At 35.9% G+C, this 21,344-nt stretch overlaps 1 protein-coding gene across 2 annotated transcripts in view; it reads right to left on the bottom strand.

Annotated features, from left to right (window-relative positions):
• Positions 1-21,344, bottom strand: part of LOC150103860 (protein SCAI) — a 399,077-nt gene that overhangs the window by 137,042 nt on the left and 240,691 nt on the right. The window lies entirely within an intron of this gene.

Genomic DNA, 21,344 nt, shown 5'->3' on the forward strand with positions numbered 1-21,344 from the left:
GGGGCTATTATACCTCCTCATATCTTCTTAAGTGTAGAAGATTTTGGTTTTATTAAGTTACAGTTGATCAAACATATTTGCAAGTAACTTTAATTCAATTAGTAAATAATCTGGATTTAATGAAAATTTCACTTACTTAAGAAAGGTTCACCGGAAGAATTTTCAACTAATATTATTCACACTGGAGAAATTATTCATGACAATGATATCCTATATTTCTACAATTAATCAAACCAATAAAAATCTCTTCAGTAAAAACAAAAAAAAAAAAAAAAAAAAAAAAAAACGAGACTTTGCAAAGATTATAAAATATGTCATTTGAGGATTAAAAAAAAAAAAACAGTAATTATTATTATTATTATTCCTGACACCTCCAAGGAAGACTCATCATGGGAGGACACCTACAACTGTCTCAACCACTACACCGAACCTCTACTATGAATCATCTCCTCAACCACCCACCACAACTAGTATTTTTTGTCTGTAAATTGCGCGTGTTCCGAGGCTGATTTGTCTGTATGCGGGATGAAAACCCGAGTTTCCGGGAGAAAAAACCCTGCTACCTCCGTATGAGATCAGCTAACTCACCTTCGATTGAAATCGTCCAGATAAAGATTCCTCCCATCGCGACGAGAATCGAACTTAGGCCTATTCCAATCGAAGGGCACAATGTACCATCGTTCTTCCAATTGCGTTACAGAGGCGCTTAATGAATACTAATAATAAACCTCATCAATAATTTGCTGATATGTATTCTCAGGTGGGATGTACAGGATTCTGTGTTCAAATTACATAATTATCTCACACCAAAAATTTCCTTCATAATTAATCTGTTATTTGTGAGTTCTCATATAGTGATACCTCTTATATTTTAATATTCTAACATGCTACTAATTGCACCAACCTATGCAGATCCTGATTTGTCTTTGAAGGTTTTTTCCACCCTTTCCCAAATCTCAATTTTCCTCAACTCTCATATATGACCAACTGCTTCATTTCCAAACTTTCAATCTTCTTCCACTATTAAGCACAACTGCTTGCAGCAACACTGTTCTCAATTAGCCCTTATGATCTTCATCTCAGTCTTCCTCTACTTCTCTTTACCTCTAGTATCCAGTTGTTTACTTTTATTAGATAGATTTTATAATTTTCTGATTTCTAATTTAGTTTAATACTCTTTTTTTGTAGTTTTTTATTTTTGTATCTTTACTTATGTTCTTATTCTTCCAGATCCAGATATTCCACTAGCTTTCATTCTTGTTCTTATACTTTAATTTATGTGATGAAGTCATTTTATTCTATTCCTAAATATTTTAGCTTATTACTTGTCCAATTACTTTTGCTTACTTGTGTAGAGGCTTAAGTGCTGTGAGGACATTATGTTGGAGGTTTAATGGATTTTTTACAACACTCAAAAAGAATTAAAATAGAATTTAATACTTCCTATATTTCGTTCTAGTCACTAGGACATCTACGGGGATTACAAAGATAATTAATGTAACATGCACACAAAAACTTACAATACTAAGCCCAACCACGTGGGTGACAATAAAGTCCAATCTAGGTGGAGCGCCCTCTAAGGGCAGTAGTAGGTGGCCTGGAATGTAAGGTGGGACCTCTGGTGATGACTGTTTCCCAAATCTTCAGAAGCTTAATGCAACCGTATTTGTTAAGATTTGGTTGGTTTCTGAGAGCTGCTGCTGCTGCTTCTAAGAAAAGTCTCTCTTTCTTTGAATTTGCTGTGGTGGAGCATGGTGGTTTTCTTCCATGATACTCTGTGGGTGGTGTCCAAAACATGGTCAGCCAAGCCTGAATGGCCATAGTTGTGTTTAACGATGTACGACTTGTGTTCCTCCAGGCGGATGGATGCTGATCTGCCTGTCTGTCCAAAGTACGCAAGCTTACAGGAACAGGGTACTTTGTAAACTCCAGGCAGAGAGAGAGGAGGGAGCTGATCTTTCGTAGAACGGATAAGGGTAGCCAGTTTGCGGTAGGGCTTATATGCTGTGTGTAGGTTATACTTTTTTAGTATCTTGGCTATTTTTTCTGAAGTGCCACGGATGTAGGGTATGGTGATGGCATTTTTAAATTCTTGTTGACGAGCGGGACGGGGAATGGGGGAGGAATTGATTATTTTTTTGATGCAGTGTTCGCTGTAGCCATTGGAGAGGAAAGTTCTGTGTATGTGGTTAAGCTCAGTAGTGAGGGCAGTTCCACTGGAACAAAGATTGTGGGCTCTCTTGGTAAGGGTTTTAATGATGCCATATTGTTGTGAGGGGTGGTGGTGGGAGAGTTTGTGAATGTATCTGCCTGTGTGTGTGGGTTTTCTGTATACAGTGAAGGCAAGTGTATCATTAGGCAGGCGCGTAACTAAGGTGTCTAGGAAGGGTAAACAATTGTTCTTTTTCTTTTCCATAGTAAACTGGATTCTTGGATGTAGGCTATTGAGATGACCGAGGAAGGAGTCTAAGGTGTCTGGGCCATGAGGCCAAATAGAGAACACATCATCTACATATCTTAGCCAGATAGAAGGTTTGAGTGGGGCTGAGTCTATGGCTCGTTTTTCGAAATCTTCCATATAGAAATTGGCAAGGGGGGGGGAGCCCATAGCGGTTCCCTCTATCTGCTTGTAGATTTTGTTATTCCAAGCGAAATACCCAGAGTTGATGGAGAAGGAAAAGAGATCTAAGATGTCAGAGGGAAAAACATTTTCTAAGAGAGATAAAGTGTCAGTTAAGGGAATATTGGTAAACAAGGAGGAGATATCAAAGCTTACTAATATGTCTGTATTATTCAAGGTTAAATTTTCTGTGAGGGCTTTAAAGTGGGTCGAGTTTTTTATATAGGAAGCTGAATTTCCGGTGAGGGGGGACAGAGAGTTGGCCAGCTGTTTAGACAGTCTGTAACAAGGTGCATTGGTGGCATCTACTATAAGCCTGAGTAGGGAATTAGGTTTGTGGATTTTTGGTAACCCGTATATTCGGGGGGGACGGGAGCGGAAAGGTTTAAGTTTTTTCGTGACGTCGGGGGGCCAGGAGGTTACTTTTTTAAGTAAGAATTTTAATTTCTTAACTTGCGTTTTTGTGGGGTCGTGTTCTAGCGGGATGTAGGTAGCACGATCGCGGAAGATAATGTTCATTTTACGATTGTATTCACTGGTATTAAGGACAACTGTGGCATTACCTTTATCCGCTCTGGTGATGACGATACTTTTTTCTTTGCGTAGTTTCTGGAGAGCCATGCGTTGGGAATAAGATAAGTTACTTTTTGGAGGCGAAGAGTGAACGAGGATGTTGTTGGCTACCTCCAACGGTAAGTGACCGATCCCCCGTTCGACGTTAACCATTACATCGAGCACCGGCACTTCTTTTGGGGCAACGGCAAAATTACGGCCGAGGCAAAGGGCGCTGACGGCATCATCGTTGAGCCTTTTGGACGAGAGGTTTATTACTGTCTGGAGCAGTTGAATTTGTGGTTGTGGTTTGTCTTTAACCAGGTTGTTGTATTTCTTGACGTGTTTGTTTTTTATTTTCTGAAATTCTCTCTGTGCAGAAGTTTCCGAAATGTCAGAGAGAATCGACCAAAGTTCAGGGTTAAGAACAGTGGAGAGCTCCGCATGTAAAGCTCCGCCGTCCCACTCGTCAACAAGAATTTAAAAATGCCATCACCATACCCTACATCCGTGGCACTTCGGAAAAAATAGCCACGATACTAAAAAAGTATAACCTACACACAGCATATAAGCCCTACCGCAAACTGGCTACCCTTATCCGTTCTACGAAAGATCAGCTCCCTCCTCTCTCTCTGCCTGGAGTTTACAAAGTACCCTGTTCCTGTAAGCTTGCGTACTTTGGACAGACAGGCAGATCAGCATCCATCCGCCTGGAGGAACACAAGTCGTACATCGTTAAACACAACTATGGCCATTCAGGCTTGGCTGACCATGTTTTGGACACCACCCACAGAGTATCATGGAAGAAAACCACCATGCTCCACCACAGCAAATTCAAGAAAGAGAGACTTTTCTTAGAAGCAGCAGCAGCAGCAGCTCTCAGAAACCAACCAAATCTTAACAAATACGGTTGCATTAAGCTTCCGAAGATTTGGGAAACAGTCATCACCAGAGGTCCCACCTTACATTCCAGGCCACCTACTACTGCCCTTAGAGGGCACTCCACCTAGATAGATCTTTATTGTCACCCACGTGGTTGGGCTTAGTATTGTAAGTTTTTGTGTGCATGTTACATTAATTGTCTTTGTAATCCCCATAGATGTCCTAGTGACTAGGACGAAATATAGGAAGTATTAAATTCTATTTTAATTCTTTTTGAGTGTTGTAAAAAATCCATTAAACCTCCAACATAAAATACTTTTGCTTAGTTTTCTATGTTGATGTCTAACTTTCAATCTAAGTTAAAACTGAACTGAACACTGTCTTAAATACTACTAGTTTTAGCTACTTTATCTCTGATTCCATATAAGTTTATTCAATTGGCTTCACATCATATCAGCTTTACTCATTCTTCTATTATCTATTTCCATATGTAATTTAGCATCTCAACTAAAAATTGTCCCTAAATAGCTGAAATATTTAATTTGTTCTACAGGTTAAGGAACAGTTTCCGTTCCTTTATTTTTCACACCAAATTTGTTTAATAGCAGTTATTCGAAGAAGTTAAAGATTCCTGAAGCTTGTGATGGAATTTATTTATGTGTATAGGATAAAATGTACAACAGCTAAGTTCAATATATCTTCAATCAATTCTGATATCGGGAGATCTCTCTTACCTCCATAATATGATTCTTATAGTACAGATAGCTTGCATCATGCCTGATTTAACATCATGCCATCTTTCTGTCCATCCTTCAATTCTAACTACCGACTTATAACTTAAGTATTGCAACACATTGTTTTGTATAATGGCTCATTTATATCCCGTATGCAGTTTTTTTTAACAGCTTTTCTATAAGCATCGTATCACGAGTTTTCACGATCCTGGTTATATCCCTATGATTTAGGCCTATTTATTCAAAATAAAAGTCTGCTTCTGACAAAATCAATTTGTCAGAAGCAGTGACGATTTAGTATTAATCTGTCATTTATGAATTTGGCTACTTTATCTCATGTATGATCTCATATCTCACATATTACCTGCTTCATTTCCAACCAAATTTTAATCTTTCAAATATTGTGGATGAGAAACTTCCTGAAGTTTCTCATCCACAACTTTTCTTAGTTTGCATCCAAGTCAAGTAAATCTTATCTGGAATGCTCAGCAGGAAAATTCACCAGTAATTCTAATATGAGGTAAATAAATAAATAAATAAAACTGAATTCTCGCATTTAATTTTATTTACTTTTTTAATGAAGAGCATTATAAGATCTCTCCAAACGTTTGGAATTCAACTCTCTTAATTATGCAGTGTAGCCACAGAGAAACACATATACAGTAGCAAATAAATTAATCCGAACAAGCTGAATCTTAATATTTTTGGTTTTAGTTCACTAGTTTGGTTGAGACTGCTCCATGTTTTAACTGTCTCTAAGATATTTGTTAATAATGTTGTGCAGTAAAAAAGAAAAATTACACTTACTCAAGATTGTTTACTAGTTCAGAAAGCAAAATAAATCTAGCGTTGTCTGAGTAGACTTAAACAGAGACTTGGCAGTTATCAGGTCATCCCAAAAGTGATGTCATTTTTAGCATTAAGTTTTGAAAGGATATAAAAGATAAATCACTTGCTAATTTAATCAAGTATATATTCTCCATTTGAATCAATAATGCTCTTCCAACATTGTGAAAGCTCATAATGTCATTTCTATAGTATTCAGGAGGTTTGGAGGCAAAGAAGTCACACAGGCCCAATTTCAGTACCTCTAATGTATCGTATTGGTTTTCATTAATTAAAGGTTGCAAACATCAAAATCAGTGGTAATCTGAAGGTGCAAGATCAGGAGAATACGATGGATGTGGAAGCTTTTCCCAGCTGAGTTCCTCAATCTTGGTATAGGTGAGCACTATGAGGGTGTGCGTTATCATGGCGAAAAATAATATCTTTTCAATTGACCAGAGAACAGCTCTTTTCTTTCATTTTTTCATTCAATCAATTGCGTTGTTCACAGTATACTTCAGCTGTGATTGTTTGATTTTGTGGCAAGAATTCAAAGTGTATAATACCAGCTATATCCCACCAAACACTTAACAGAATCTTCTTGTGGTGAAGGTCTGGTTTTGGCTGAGGTTTAGTCTGTTCTCTTCTCCTGAATGAACCTACTGCTTTCGGCACTTAACATTCTTATAAAGTATCCACTTTTCATCACTAGTGACTACATAACTCCAACTCAACTAGACTGAACCTCTCGAGAATGAAGAGCAGTGCAGATGCAGACGAGCTCTCTTTGACTGTTGTTCGTCAGTTCGCAAGGAATCCACTTGCTGAGCTTAGACATTATTATAATTATTATTATTCTAATTATTCTAATAAACTATTGCAAGAAATGCCAATGCATTTCTTGCAATATTGGCTTCCAGCATATCATTATCGAGAGAAACAGGGCACCCAGAATGAGGGGAGTCTTTCAAGCCAAAGTTCCCTTGACAAAATGTTTGGAACCATCGCTGGCACTTTTGCACATTCAAAACATTATCGCCATACAATTCTTGCACATTTGTTACAGTGTTAGCAGCATTGCTACCTTTTTGAACTCATAAAGCATGATGTGCTCTTCAGTGACTGCCATAAAGGGTTATTTAAACAAGAACTTATGTATGATGTTCTTGCAAGGTGGAGTTCCTTAAAATGAGGTCACCTCAGCTTAATGGTACTTATACAACTTCAAAAATTCATGTTAGACAAGCTGAGACATGTTTGAACAAGTACAGTATAAAAAACGACATTACTTTTGGGATAACCTGATAGTAGTATTGTTTCTGACATGACAGTCCATCAAAGATTGTTGGAAGCATGAAGGACTGTCCATAGACCAAAAAAGAAACAACTGTTGGCAAAGGCTATGCAGAAAAGGAGGCTCCAATGGGCAAAAGTGTACAAAGATTGGACTGCTCAGAAGTGGAAGAAGGTAATATTCTCAGATGAAAGCCATTTGTTTGTCCAAAGAGAGCAGGTACCATATGTTTACAAATCAGTGGCCGAGAAGACTTCTCCCAGCTACCTTTAACAAGCTCCTAAACAACCAGCTAAAAAGATGTTCTGGGATTGTTTTACATATGATGGTCCAGGATCACTTGTGCCTGTTGACGTTATGATGAAAAGTGACCAAAACATAAAAATATTAGAGAAAAGAATGTTCCTACAGGTCCAGAAAGACAAAGAACTCATCTTCCAACAGGATCTCGCTCCACGCCACACTTAAAAAAAGAAAAAAAAAAAAGTTCCTCAAAAATCACAACATCCAACTGCTTCAGTGGCCAGTTAACTCTCCTAATGTGAACAATAGAAAATTTGTGAGGGTATAGTTAAAAAGAGACTTGGAAAATTAAATTGTGATACAAAGAATAACTTAATACAATCCTTTTATTATTATACGGCTATTATAGCCTGTTTTTGTTTAGGAGGGTCCCTTATTTTAAATATAGTGGCTATTTTTACTAAAAAAAAAAAAAATTATATATTTTAGGGCATTATGGGTGAGTAGTGAAGACAATTATAGCAGAATAAAAGAGGAGGAAAAATTTTGTGCATAACTGTTTTGATACTAGGATGTCTTGAAATTCCATGTTTCTGCTGAAGGTTGTTATAACAAGAGGGTAGGGAGCATGGGGGAGTTATGTTTTTCCCCTCTGTTATTCATTATCTATATGGTTCACATTATGAAGGAAAGTGGTATTAAACATGATATCAAAATTGGAGATGTTAATGTCAGCTCTTTGCTTTATGCAGATCATGTTATACTACTAAATAAATCTGCTACAAGTTTGCAAGTTGAATAACTGTTGTAATAGATATAATACTAAACTGAATAACTGTTGTAATAGATATGGTATGAAGGTCAGCAATAAAAAGACAAGGACAATGAAAATAGGCAGAATCATTGAAAATGTCAACTGTGTTTTGAACGGAGAACCTATGGAACAAGTAAAACATTCCAGCAACTTAGGCACGATTTTTAGTGAAGATGGTAAATTAAATATGGAAATAGACAACAGAATCAACAAAGTTGGTATAGTAGGAAGTCAACTGAATAAATTCATATGGAATAAGAGAGAAATTAGTTGGAACACTAAATTAGCTGTATACAAGACAGTGTTCAAACCGATTTTAACTTATGGATCTGAGAGCTGGATCAGAAGTAAAACACTTGACCAAAGACTAGAGACTGCAGATATGAGAGTCCTGAGAAAGATTAGAGGCGTGAACAGATGGCATCAGTGGCAATATCATATTAAAAACGATGATATTAGGAAAGAACTTGACATTGCATCCAGGAATGCATTAGCAGAGCTAATCTCAGGTGGTATGGTCACTTAAATAGAATGGGCGAGGAAAGATTAGCAAAACAAGTGTTCTCTGCCAGGATGGCAGGAAAACAACCCAGAGAAAGACCAAGATATAGGTGGATTGATACTGTACAAAGTGCCTCAGAAAATAGAAATATAAGATCTGATAATGTTTTAGTCTTGGCGAGTAACAGACTGATTTGGAGGAAAATTGTAGATAGGAAGTTAGTAAGGACGTAAATTTTTCATGTAGTACTATCATATCCTGTATACCCCTTGAGGGTACATGGCAGGAATCTGATGATGATATTTTTCACTGCGACTTAAAAATCAAATTTTATCTTCGTTAAATTTGCATCCGCCCGTATCGTGCATGTAGTTATAAGTAGCGAATTTATATTAAGGGAAATGCTCTTTAGCATGCATGTACCTCAATTGTTTACCATATAAAGTGTTTATTGTTGAAAATTGTCTTTAAAAATCATGTTTATTAATCTCAAGCTGAGCACTTTATTTTTTGATGAGTTACATACAATATTTAATGCTTTTTTTATGTAAAAAATTTATTTTTATAGTAATGGCCACTTAGAGGGCTTTTGCGATGGTCGTAAACAAAATTGATGAATTTAATTGATGGAGAAAGATTTAAATGAGGAGGAACTGGTACAATTAATAGATGTCAAACCAAATGGCGGGGAAAATCCTGCCAAAGATTCTGATTGTGATGAATCTGTTAAAGAATTCAGTTTAAAGAAATTAGCAGAATAATTGGATTGGCAAGAAAGTTAGGAAGTTATTTTACAAATGATGATCCCTCAATGGAGCGCTCCGGAAAATTCACGAGACAATTGGATATTTGTTTAGCTCCATATAATGAACTGAATAAATATTTTCAGCATAGTAGTAGTAAGCAAGGTCTTATTACTGACTTCTTGATAACTAAACCAGTCGAAGTATGCAATGAGAATTATACAAATGATGTCCAAGAGACTTCAAGTGATGATGACGTCCGGCCACTCGTAAATAAAGAACAGCTACGTTCTTTTAGTTTTGAAGACAGTGATGACGATTAAAATATGCACTTTATTTTATTTTGCCTAAAACATTTATGCATTATGTGCAATGAAGTTTACATACAATTCATAATTTTTATAAGTTTATACTATGTATTTGTTACATAGTTTATGTTTTCTTAACTTACATGAATTACCTGAAGTAAATAAAAATATATTTTTGTTGGATATGTCATTATTGTTTATATAATTAAAAAAAAAAAAATAGATCAGAACATAACCCTACTTTTTCAATGCAATCTGAGTCTCGCACAGCGCGATTTATATAACACGACATTTCTATGGAACCTAACTTCTGCATTATATGAGGGTTACCTGTATTATTATTATTAATTATTAATTCTAATATTTATTAACACTCAAAATTTGCTCTTGTTCTAATTATGCAATATCAGGAGAAAAATTATTACATAATAAGTCTACTGTATCAGCAAGAGAGATGTTTGTGAAGGGCAAAATTATATGAAAACTCTAATTAAAAAGATCTCTAGGTCATGAAGGTTTTCCTGGGAATTTATTCTTGAAATCCTCTGAATTCTGAAGAAAGACAGAAGAATTTATAGTAAATGAGGAGAGAAGCTCAGACAGTTCTTTTGAGAGTTGTAGGTTGGACAACCTATATAATTTACAGTCTTAAAAGAATATTCTTTATAAAATTATTTTACTTTGTCATAAAAGAAAGTAATTTTTCTTGTCAAAACAAGATTTATAAACAGATATAAGGAATTGCTATGGGTTTTCCCAAATCTAGACAACTGGTATATGGAACATTTTGAACAACACATTCTTAATAATTGTTCTCATAAGCTTTCTATCTGTTACAGATATAATGATGATGCATTTCTGTCTGAAATTTTCTCTGCTGTAGCTATATGAATTCTTACAGACAATTCAGTTCACTTCAGAATTAAACTTATCCTTGAAGTAGATGAAAACAATATCTCCCATTTCTGGATGTCCTTATTCTATGGAAACCTAATGGCAATCTACACTTCTCTGTATACAGAAAAACAACTCATATTGAAAAGTACATTGATGCAGCATCACATCATCATCCTTGTCAGGAATATTATGACATGATTAACACTTTGGTTCATTGTGCACATAAACTATGTTCTACTTCTCTTTTAAATAAGGAACTGTCATTAAGGCTACTTCATCCAAATCCTTGTCTAAAAGAGGTTTCTAAAATTACTACTCCATATGTAAATGCATTGTTGGAAAGAAATGTAAGACTTCTTTGACAAATCATCCTTCAAGTTTTTTTCATCCAGTACGGAAATTAAATTCCTTCCTAGACTCTCTGAAAGATAAATATTCTCCACTTTCTCATCCTGAAGTTTAGAGCATTCCATGCTCATGCAGTCTTTTATGCTTTTAAACAGCTCAGATTTATCTAGAAAAGTGGATAAAGCTTGGTATAGCCAAGCTTTATCCACTAGGTACAGAATCCAATCCATTGGAATAAAGCTAAAGTGCTGCACAAACATTATTTTTTTACTTGAAAGACTATATATATATAAAGAAAGTTGTAAAGCTCAATATTCATAGTCTGAAATTAAGGAATGACTGCTTTAATCTTTCCCAATTTTGGGAAGTCATCCTAAGTAATACTTCTCATTCCTGTGCCTAATGAATTATTAGTTTAAAGAATTGATTTCTTTGAATTCTAATAGATGCAGTTATCTTCCTGCAGTTAACATCACATATTGTTACAGGCTATGAAACTTAGCCAGAAATTCTCATCATCATCATCAAATTCCTGATATATACCCTCAAGGAGTGTACAGGATATGATAGTACTACATGAAAAATTTACATCCTTAATAACTTCTTATCTACAATTTTCATCAAAATTAGTCTGTTACCTGTCAAGACTCCAACATTATCAAATCTTATATATCTATCGTCTAAGGGAGAGAGAGAGAGAGAGAGAGAGATAGAGAAGTAGTCATCAAACTATCATCCCATTGCTCTTCACTTCAATACTCTCAAAGGTGATGGAGAAGGTTAGTAATAACCAGCTTCTTCACTATCTAGATGCCAATCAGTTAATTATTGATCATAAATATGGATTCTGCCATTTTTGTTCTATAGCAAATTTCCTTGCTAACCTTATTCACCTTGGATGCCTGCCATGAAAAGACATGAAGAATCCCATATGGTTTCAAGTGATATTTTTGAAGAATTTAATCAAAATTTAAAGTATCAGGTAGAATGTCTTGATATTGACATCTTGATTTGTGTTAAAGACAAATAACTTGATTTGTATCATTTAAGTGGATTTAAAAGTTATTATCAATGTAGAAATTATAACAAATTTGAAGGTATAATTATCTTGATTCAAAACTCTGTATCTGTAAAGACATTACTACTATAAAAATGAAAAACAGCTGAAAATGTCAACTTATATTTAGAACATCTTAGTATATATATAATGGCTATCTATAGGTTGAACTGTAATTTAGAGCCAAACTTTATACATGAATTTGAGTATATTCTAGATGAAATCAGAAGTGATAATGTTCTCATAATTGAGGATATGAATATTGACAACTCTCAAGATTATCTGGATTTACTTGCCATGTATGGACTTGAACAATACCTAAATGTCCCCCATGAGAGAATTCAATGGTGGTGTATACAAAACCTGGATGATTTATTTGGGAAAACATTTAAGTAGCAACAAAATTCAACCAGCAATTCTACATCAACCTCTCGCAGATCACTTTCCAATTGACATTAAAGTATAATTGCAAGGCAGAGCACTAAAACAATACAATTGAAAACATCCCTTACTCAACAACTGATTAGAGGGTATTGAAACATAACCTGAACATGACAAATGATGGATACATCATCAATTTCCTGACATGTACCCTCAAGGGGTGTACAGGATATGATAGAACTACATGAAAAATTTACATCATTACTAACTTCCTATCTACAATTTTCCTTCAAATCAGTCTGTTACTTGTCAAGACTCCAACATTATCAGATCTAATATTTCTATCGTATAAGACACTTTGTACTGTATCAATCCACCTATATCTTGGTCTTCCTCTGGGTCGTTTTCCTGCCACCTGGCAGAGAACACTTGTTTTGCTAATCTTTCCTTACCCATTCTGTTTAAGTGACCATACCACCTAAGATTAGCTCTGTTAACACATTCCAGGATGCTGACAATGTCAAGTTCTTTCCTAATATATATCCACATTTTTAATAGGATATTGCCATTCATACCATCTGTTCGTCCCTCTAATCTTTCTCAGGACTCTCATATCTGAGGTCTCTAGTCTTTGATCAAGTGTTTTACTTCTGACATAGCTCTCAGATCCATAAGTTAAAACTGGTTTGAACACTGCCTTGTATAGAGCTAATTTAGAGTTCTGACTAGGGTCAAAGCTGTATAACTGAGAGGAGACCTCCACATAGCCTTTAAAGGAATGCGGAGAACCGACCAGGGCTTCTGACCTAATGTCCAATCCTCACCTTCTCGTGGTGCACCCTGTTGGGAATCTACTTTGATACTGAACGAACGAGGATGGGCTGGCAATTTGGGATTTAGCCGACCAAATTGTATTCTTATTGGTTAAACCAAAATAAAAAATGATGGTACAACATGACAAAATTTCATGCTGGCTGGGGCGTCGCCCGGTTAAACAAGGCCCCCGTTGTTTTCGCCAGGGAACCAGGGCGAACAGCGAAAAGTCAGCTACTGGAACAAATCTGAAAACAAACCCCAACTCAACATCACCAGAGTTAAAGATCGGTACTCTCAATGTAAGAAGCCTGAATGGCAAAGAAATGGAGCTAGCTGAGGAATTAGATAAGTACCAGATCGACATAATAGAGGTGACTGAAACAAAAAAGACAAAAACTGGTGAGATCGTTCTGAGCAATAAATACAAAATGTTATATTCAGGCAATGACAATCAAGGAAAAGAAGGAGTAGCCATAGTATTCAACACAAAATACGAGGCTAATCTTCTTGAATGGCAGTCAGTCTCAAGTAGAGTAATGTGGGCAAATATGAGAATGGGGAACTGGACAATGAGACTTATTTGTGCCTATGGTCCCACAGAAGGTTCTACTAAGGTAGAAGTGGAGGAATTTTTTGAGGCTTTAGAAAAAGCAATTGACACAATGAAAAAGGAAAAGTTGGTCATTGTTGGGGATCTAAATAGTAGAGTAGGAAATGATTGTGAGACATACAAAAATATTTTGGGAAAATTTGAAGAAAAGAGCAAAGCTAATAATAATGGCAAATATCTGTTGGATTTCTGCTCAGGACATAGACTGGTTATTACTAACACCATGTTCCAACATAAAAATGTGCACAAATTCACATGGAGAGAAGAGGCTAGGAATAAGAAAAGTCTCATTGACTATGTTATTGTTGATAGTGATGTTTTCTCCCTGGTGCAGGACACCAGAGTGTACAGAGGATTTGAAATTGGAAGTGATCACTATTTAGTCTTGAGCAGGATAAAATTGAATTTCATATTGAAAAGAATAACATGTAAGAAAGTTTTAAAGCGAATAAACGTTGAGCAGCTCTCAGATGTAAACTGTAGACTAAAATACAGAAATATTATTGAAAAGAAAATGAAAGAGTTTGAGAACAGGAATCAAACCTTGGAGATTCAGTAGCAAACTCTGAAGGAAACATTGATTGATTCTGCCAGAGAGGCATGTGGTGAGGTTGTGCAAAGATAAAAAAATCAGAACTCCCTGGTGGACACAGGAAGTTAAAGAGGCAGTGAAGGAAAAGAAGAAAGCATATCAAAAGTTCCTGGCAAATAAGTCAGCTTTTACTCTTACAGAATACAGAGACAAATGTAAGAAAGCTAAACAGTGTGTAAAACTAGCTAAACAAAAGTCATGGGAGGACTTTGGCAAGAATATAGAAAATAAATATCAAGAAGGTGACAAAATATTCTGGAGGTTGTTGAAGAAGCTTAGGAATGGAGGAAAGAGTGCTGTAAAAGGAATTAGAGATGATAAAGGTGACATGAAAACAGGAGAAAAAGATATCCTTGAAGTATGGAGTAATTACTTTGAAAAACTGCTAAATGAAACAAGCAGTGATGACAGCACAGTGATAAAAAACACTGACCAGGCATGTAGTCAGGAATACATATCCATACTTGAAGTAGAAAAAGCCATCAAAGGCTTGAAATGTGGAAAGGCAGCAGGAGTAGATGATATTCGACCAGAAATGCTGAAGTATGGGGGTATAAGAGTCTTACAGTGGCTGCACTGCATAGTTCAGAAAGCCTGGACAGAGGGACGAATTCCTGATGATTGGAGTAGAGCTCTCATAGTACCCATATATAAAAAGGGAAATAAAACTGAATGTGAGAATTACAGAGGTATTTCCCTACTGAGTGTTCCTGGCAAGATCTATGCAAGTATACTTGAGAAACGGTTGAGAAGAATTGTGGAAGAAAAGCTTGGTGAAGAACAAGCTGGATTCAGGCCAAATAGAAGCTGTCAGGATCAGATCTTCACTTTACGACAAATAGTCGAGAAAGCATGGGAATATGACAAAGATCTGTATTTAAGTTTTGTCGATTTGGAAAAGGCATATGACAAGGTGCCAAGAGAGAAGCTATTCAATACGCTGCAGTTATATGGTGTCAATGGGGCATTATATCAAGCAATACTTAGTCTTTATTTGAGTTGTGAGTCAGCAGTTAGAATTGAAGGAAGTACAGGAAGATGGTTTAATGTTAAATCTGGTGTGAGACAAGGATGTACATTATCCCCTCTGTTATTCATTATCTATATGGATCACATTATGAAGGAATGTGGTATTAAACCTGATATCAAAATTGGAGATGTTAATGTCAGCTCTTTGCTTTATGCGGATGATGTTATACTTCTAAATAAATCCGCTACAAGTCTGCAAGATTCTCTGACTAAATTGAATAGCTGTTGTAATAGATATGGTATGAAGGTCAGCAATAAAAAGACAAAGACAATGAAAATAGGCAGAATCATTGAAAATGTCAACTGTGTTGTGAATGGAGAACCTGTGGAACAAGTAAAACATTTCAGCTACTTAGGCACAATTTTTACTGAAGATGGTAAACTAAATATAGAAATAGACAACAGAATCAGCAAAGCTGGTATCGTGGGAAGTCAATTGAATAAATTCATATGGAATAAGAAAGAAATTAGTCGGAACACTAAATTAGCTGTATACAAGACTGTGTTCAAACCAATTTTAACTTATGGATCTGAGAGCTGAGTCAGAAGTAAAACACTTGACCAAAGACTAGAGACCGCAGATATGAGAGTCCTGAGAAAGATTAGAGGCGTGAACAGATGGCATCAATGGCAATATCATATTAAAAATGAGGATATTAGGAAAGAACTTGACATTGTCAGCATCCAGGAATGCGTTAGCAGAGCTAATCTCAGATGGTATGGTCACTTAAATAGAATGGGAGAGGAAAGATTAGCAAAACAAGTGTTCTCTGCCAGGTTGGCAGGAAAACGACCCAGAGGAAGACCAAGATATAGGTGGATTGATACGGTACAAAGTGCCTTAGACGATAGAAATATAAGATCTGATAATGTTGGAGTCTTGACAATTAACAGACTGATTTGGAGGAAAATTGTAGATAGGAAGTTAGTAATGATGTAATTTTTTCATGTAGTACTGTCATATCCTGTACACCCCTTGAGGGTACATGGCAGGAATTTGATGATGATGATGACTAATTTCTCTCTTATTCCATATGAATTTATTCAATTGACTTCCTACTACCAGCTTTGTTGATTCTGTTGTCTATTTCCATATTTAATTTACCATGTTCACTAAAAATCGTGCCTAAGTAGCTGAAATGTTTTACTTGTTCCACAGGTTCTCCATTCACAACACAGTTGACATTCTCAACGATTCTGCCTATTTCCATTGTCTTTGTCTTTTCATTGCTGACATTCATACCATATCTATTACAACAGTTATTCAATTTAGTCAGGGAATCTTACAAACTTGTAGCAGATTTATTTAGAAGTATAACATCGTCCGCATAAAGCAAAGAGCTGATATTAACATCTCCAATTCTGATATCATGTTTAATACCACTTTCCTTCATAATGTGATCCATACAGATAATAAATAACAGAGGGGATAATGTACATCCTTGTCTCACACCAGATTTAACATTAAACCATCTTCCTGTACTTCCTTCAATTCTAACTGCTGACTTACAACTCAAATAAAGACAAAGTATTGCTTGATATAATGTCTCATTCACACCATATAACTATAGCGTGTTGAATAGCTTCTCTCTTGGCACCTTGTCATATGCCTTTTCCAGATCGACAAAACTTAAATACAGATCTTTGTTATATTCCCATGATTTCTCAACTATTTGTCGTAAAGTGAAGATCTGATCCTGACAACCTCTATTTGCCCTGAATCCAGATTGTTCTTCACCAAGCTTTACTTCCACAATTCTTCTCAACCGTTTCTCAAGTATACTAGCATAAATCTTACCATGGAACACTCAGTGGGGAAATACCTCTGTAATTCTAACATTCAGTTTTATTTCCCTCTTTATATATGGGTTCTATGAGAGCTCTACTCAAACCATCAGGAATTCGTCCCTCTGTGCAGGCCTTTTGAACTATGCAGTGCAGCCAATGTAAGACCTTTATACCACCACACTTCAGCATTTCTAGTCGAATATCATCTACTCCTGCTGCTTTTCCATATTTCAAACATTTGATGGCGTTTTCTACTTCAAGTATGGATATGTATTCATGACAGTATGCCTGTTGAGTGTTTTTTTACCACTGTGCTATCACTGCTTGTTTTATTTAGCAATTTTTCGAAGTAATTACTCCATACTTCAAGGATATCTTTTTCTCCCATTTTCATGTCATCTTTATCATCTCTAACTCCTTTTACAGCACTCTTTCTTCCATTTCTAAGCTTCTTCAACAACCTCGAATATTTTGCCACCTTCTTGATATTTATTTTCTATGTTCTTGCCAAAGTCCTCCCATGACTTCTGTTTAGCTAGTTTTACATAGTGTTTAGCTTTCTTACATTTGTCTCTATATTCTCTAAGAGCACAAGCTGACTTATTCAAAAGGAACTTTTGATATGCTTTCTTCTTTTCCTTCACTGCTTCTTTAACTTCCTGTGTCCACCATGGAGTTCTGATTTTTCTATATATGTAGACAACCTGACCACATGCCTCTCTGGCTGAATCAATCAGGGTTTTCTTCAAAGTTTGCCACTGAATATCCAAGGTTTGGTTCTTGTTGTCAAACTCTTTCATTTTTTCTTCAATAAGCTTTGTGTATTTTAGTCTACACTTCACATCTGAGAGCTGCTCAACTTTTATTCACTTTAAAACTTTCTTACATGCTATTCTTTTCAATATGAAATTCAGTTTTATTCTTCTCAAGAATAAATAGTGATCACTTCCAATCCTCTGTACCCTCTGGTGTCCTGCACCAGGGAGAAAACATCACTATCAACAATAAAATAGTCAACGAGACTTTTCTTATTCCTTGCCTCTTCTATCCATGTGAATTTGTGCACATTTTTATCTTGGAACATGGTGTTAGTAATAACCAGTCCATGTCCTGAGCAGAAATCCAACAGGTATTTGCCATTATTATTAGCTTTGCTCTTTTCTCCAAATTTTCCCAAAATATTTTTGTATGTCTGACAATCATTTCCTACTCTGCTATTTAGCTCCTCAATAAGGACCAACTTTTCCTTTTTCATTGTGTCAGTTGCTTTTTCTAAAGAATGAAAAAATTCCTCCACTTCTACCTTAGTAGAACCTTCTGTGGGACCATAGGCACAAATAAGTCTCATTGTCCGATTTCCCATTCTGATATTTGCCCACATCATTCTACTTGAGACTGCCTGCCATTCAAGAAGATTAGCCTCGTATTTTAAGAAGCCTGCCATTCAGGCTTCTTACGTTGATAGTACCGATCTTTAACTCTGGTGATGTTGAGTTGGGGTTTGTTTTCAGATTTCTTCCAGTAGCTGACTTTTCGCTGTTCGCCCTGGTTCCCTGGCGAAAACAACGGGGGCCTTGTTTAACCGGGTGACGTCCCAGCCGGCATGAATTTTGTCATGTTGTACCATTATTTTTTATTTTGGTTTAATCAATAAGAATACAATTTGGTCGGCTAAATCCCAAATTGCCAGCCCATCCTCGTTCGTTCAGTATCCAGGTAGATACTCAACAGGGTGCACCACGAGAAGGTGAGGATTGGACATTAGGTCAGAAGACCTGGTCAGTTGTCCGCATTCCTTTAAAGGCTATGTCGAGGTCTCCTCTGTTATACAGCTTTGACCCTTAAGCACCCAAATGACGGATACAAATATTGATAACTCATATCATAAATTTGTTGATGTATTAAATAATAAAGCATAAGATTCAAAGTTAAAAAAAATAGCCAAAATTAAAAAAACTTAGCCGTTGATAACATAGAGAAAATCAGATACTATATTAAAATTAGAGATAAAGTGTATAAAAAAAACAATACAATTAATATTATGAACACAGTTTTGAGTACCACAGAAATCTAATACACTATAAATTAAGAGAAAGTAAAAACGAATACTACAGAAATGGAGTTTCAAAAATTGCCAAGGAAACTCCAGAAAACAATGGAAGTTTGTGAATACATTACAAAGGTATACATAAAAAAATCTTAAAAGATATCAATGAGAATGGAGAAAATGGCACTGTGAAAGAATGTCAAATGTACATTTGACATTCTTTCACCTAATGTAGATTTGGAACACCTAATGTACATTTCTAACTTATCACTAATGACAAACACGTTTCCATCAGATTTTAAGAGGGCTGTAGTAATAGCAGTACTCATTTATAAAATGGGAAAGAGACAAAAATGACTTGAAAAATTATAGACCAATCCCTCTTCTACCAGTCATGTCAAAAACATTAGAGAAATTCATAATAATTTAATGTGGCATACATGTTATTCTATAGTTATGGATACCCTGCAGGTTTCACTATATAAAATAAACTAACATTATATTTAGAACTACTCAAAGCATTTAACTCTGTATCACATGAAATTTTAATATAAAAATAAGAAGTCAGAGGAATATGAGGGAGTCGCTTGAGAGTCAAAGTCAAATAACTGGGTTTTCCTAAGTGTTTTCCAAATCTTAGGAAGCTTAATGCAACCATGTTTGTTAAGATTTGGTTGATTCCTGAGAGCTGCTGCTGATTCTAAGAATAGTCTCTCTCTTTTGAATTTGCTGTGGTGGAGCATGGTGGTGTTTTTTCATGAGATCCATCAGTTCTCTGAAGCAGGAATTCAGAACTGATGAAGCTTCTGACCTAATGTCCAATCCTCACTATCACATGGTGCGCCCTACTAATAGGTATCTACTGAATACTGAAAGAACAAGGAAGGGCTGGGACTTAGCAGACTAAATTGTACTCTCTACTGACTTAAACCACAAATGCAAATGATGGTACAACATGATGACATTTCATGCTTGCTGGGGCATTGTTGCCCAGTTAAACAAACCCCCCCCTCCCCACTATTTTTGCTAAGGAACCAGGGCAAACAGTGAAAAGTTGGCTACTGGATCAAGCTCCAACTCAATATTTAGAAGAAGAAGAAGAATAAACTCAACATCAGAAGAACTTCATGTTGGAGGCTTAATGGATTGTATACAGCACTGAGAAAGGATTAAAACAGAATTTAATTCTTCCTATATTTCGTCTCAGTCAATGAGACAGCTTCAGGGATTACAAAAAAAATAATGTAACATAAATACAAATAACAAACAATACTAAGCCCAACCACATGGGTGACACTAAAGTCCTATCTAGGTGGAGCACCCTCATCTGCAATCACGACTATGGTCAGTCACGCATGGCTGACCATGTCTTGGATACAACTCACAGGATCTCATGGAAAAAACTACCATGCTCCACTACAGCAAATTCAAAAGAGAGAGACTATTCTTAGAATCAGCTGCAGCTCTCAGGAGTCAACCAAATATGGTTGTATTAAGCTTCCTAAGATTTGGGAAACGCTTATCACCAGATGTCCCACTTTACCTTTCAGGCCACCTACAACAGCCCTTTGAGGGCGCTCCACCTAGATAGGACTTTAGTGTCACCCATGTGGGTGGGCTTAGTATTGTTATTTGTATTTATGTTACATTAATTTTTTTGTAATCCCTGAAGATGTCTCAATGACTGAGACGAAATATAGGAAGAATTAAATTCTGTCTTAATCTTTCTGAGTGCTGTATACAATCCATTAAGCCTCCAATATGATGTCCTCACAGCACTTAAGCCTCTACACACAAAAGAACATCAGACAGGAACCATCAATATAAGGAGTACTAATGGAAAGGAAATTGAAGCTAGATTTTTCTCTCAGAGAACAGTGAGTGAATGGAATAGTTTGCCTGTTGAAGTAGAGAATGCATCTAGTGTGAATGAGTTTAAGAGAAGGTATGATGGCCAGTGTGGGATGCATGTTCTCTCCCTCAATGAGTCCTTCACTTCCTGGAGGTTTAAATAATAATAATAAGAAGAAGAATTACAGTTAAGGGTTAACCCAAATTAGCAATTTTATTTATTTATTTGAAAAGAACAGAAATACAAAATAAATACAAAAAAATGAATAAATAAAATATTAAAAAAACTACAGAAATCAAACTTATAACACTGGAAAGACACCATCAAAAGTTTAACAGTAGTGGAATTAAAAGAAAATTTTTCTTATTTCCTCTGTCCTAGGATAAGTTGAGCATCTCATATATGGTGTT

This window comes from Typopeltis vanoorti, chromosome 8 (assembly GCF_054136105.1).
Source record: "Typopeltis vanoorti isolate ZY-2024b chromosome 8, IOZ_Tvanoo_1.0, whole genome shotgun sequence".
Lineage (NCBI taxonomy): Eukaryota > Metazoa > Arthropoda > Arachnida > Uropygi > Thelyphonidae > Typopeltis > Typopeltis vanoorti.